Here is a 2282-nt window from a genome sequence, read left to right as displayed (position 1 = left end):
TTGAAGTGAATTAGCACCTGTCTAACATATCCTACTATCATGTTCTATGATAAATAAACTAGCATATCATGATACACATTAATAAGTTTATAAAAGTTTAAGTAACGTAATTCTTATTGCACATTAAAGGGACTAAATGATTAGATTTTTACTAAAATGATATATAAAAAGGGGTATAAGACTTAAAATTATGCAAAACGTTATGCACTTTAAGTTAATTTTAAATTTTTAAAGGAGTCTATAATAATTTGTTTAACAATAAAGAAAAAAATAAAGATAATAAAATAAATATAAGTATTAAATGAATATTATGTAGCATATCATATAACACGTTATCTAGTCTATATAACATGTTATCTAGCATATCATAAAACGCATTAACTAATCTTTATAACATGTTAACTCGCATATCATATAACACATGAACTAACATATATAACATTTTAACTAGCATATCATAAAACGCATTAACTAGCATATATATCATTTTAACTAGTATATCATTTAACACATTAACTAGCCTATATAACTTTTAACTACTATATCCTCGTTTCTGCAGCATATTCTATAACAGCTTATCTAGCATATTCTTGGACACCTCAATTAATTATTACTAGTTACTCAATATTAATATCACAACAGTTTCATGTTGATATTGAATCCACAAGGGTGGGACATGGAAAAGTGCACCAAAGTGCATAAAGCATTTGACACAAAGAGTACGTAGATACCCTATATCCTATGGGTTACTAGGGGAGGAGTTATTTTCTATCAAATTCGTGTACTATTTATTTTCGTGTGGTATACCACAGGACGCTGTTCCTTCATGAAAAATTTGAAACCACTGAAAAAGATTCCAAATACTTAATAGTTTGTTATTAAGAGGTGGAATGGTACATCATCTTGTATACATACTGTAAACAGCCGTGTTGTCAGTGTAATATACATTTACAATAGCTATGTAATTGAGATTGATTTGCCTGGAATTTACTGCCAAGGTAATGTATCCATTGTGTATTACTAAATTATGTGCAGCTGTGCTGTATCCCGTTACAGATTAACAATTGGTATTTCATAAACAAACAATGAAAAAAACATCAAATGACCCTGGTTGTTTTGTTTTTGTTTTTTGTTTTTGTTTTTGTTTTTTGTTTTTGTTTTTTGGTTGTTGTTTTTTTTTAACATCTTGAGGTGAACGAAATCTTAACTCATCCCCCAACCCCAACCCCCCAACCTCAAACCTCAAACCCCCAGACATTTTGATAGTTTCATATGTATGACCATCCTCTGTACGTAATGGGTTTCTCTCACATACGCTTTCTTCAATATCGTCTTATGAAGAGAGCGTACGTGATCGTAACGCATGGAACATAGAGGATGATTTATGATTTCATTAATCTAAAATATAAACTACGATTTTTAACATTTTACTTCCTCAAACGGACCCTTTCCTTAAGAAAATCATTATGCAAATCGACTAACCAATCAAATGGGAGGTAGCATAAGTTAGTTGGGACGAAAAGTCTTTTGACCAATAAGATGCTTGTTCTTATCTGGCAACGTTACATACAATTGATTTTAACAATTTCATAACTTTTTTTACACTAATGTGAATGTATGGTGCATGAAGCCGTTGAATTTGTTATGATTAAATCCATTTTTCCTTGAACCATTAAAGTTTCAACAACAGAAACGATAACTTTAACTACTTTTGTCGGGTGTAGACGTTGCTGAGTCTCAGTTAACCAACGGTGAGAGTTCGATCCAAATGCCAACTTGTTTGGCTTAGAACCGGATCAACACCAGGACGACTCCGACGACGCAGCTGTCGGTCCTGCTGACCAAATGCATCCCGGCTTTAATCCGAACATTTGGCTTTCTACATACAATCAGAATGACGAAATAGACCAATATTTGGGCCATATTCGCGCATCCGGATTGTCGGGAAAGACGGTTTCTTGTCAAAAAGAAACAACAGGGCAAAGTAATTTTGACTACTTGCACAAAATAAAGTGTCATTTGATTTTAATCCGGGCAATCTTAATGCATACTTGATGTCAATGACAAAGGGCAAGTTTGGATCAAATCAGCAATCTAGCGCTGACAATACTACTGGGGAACAAGGCAACTGCAATAACACTGGAAAGGAATGTTTTGCCCCAAGTAAACTAAACGTCAAAACATTTTTCAATACTTGGCCTTTTTATTATTCCGAACGGAATGTACACTATGTCATCAATAAATCAACATTCTAGAGATAGGAAAATGCTATGCGGTTGATT

This window comes from Pecten maximus, chromosome 11, assembly GCF_902652985.1.
Source record: "Pecten maximus chromosome 11, xPecMax1.1, whole genome shotgun sequence".
NCBI classification, from domain to species: Eukaryota; Metazoa; Mollusca; class Bivalvia; order Pectinida; family Pectinidae; genus Pecten; species Pecten maximus.
The sequence above is the reverse complement of the archived record's forward strand: the minus strand, read 5'-3'. Positions refer to the sequence as shown.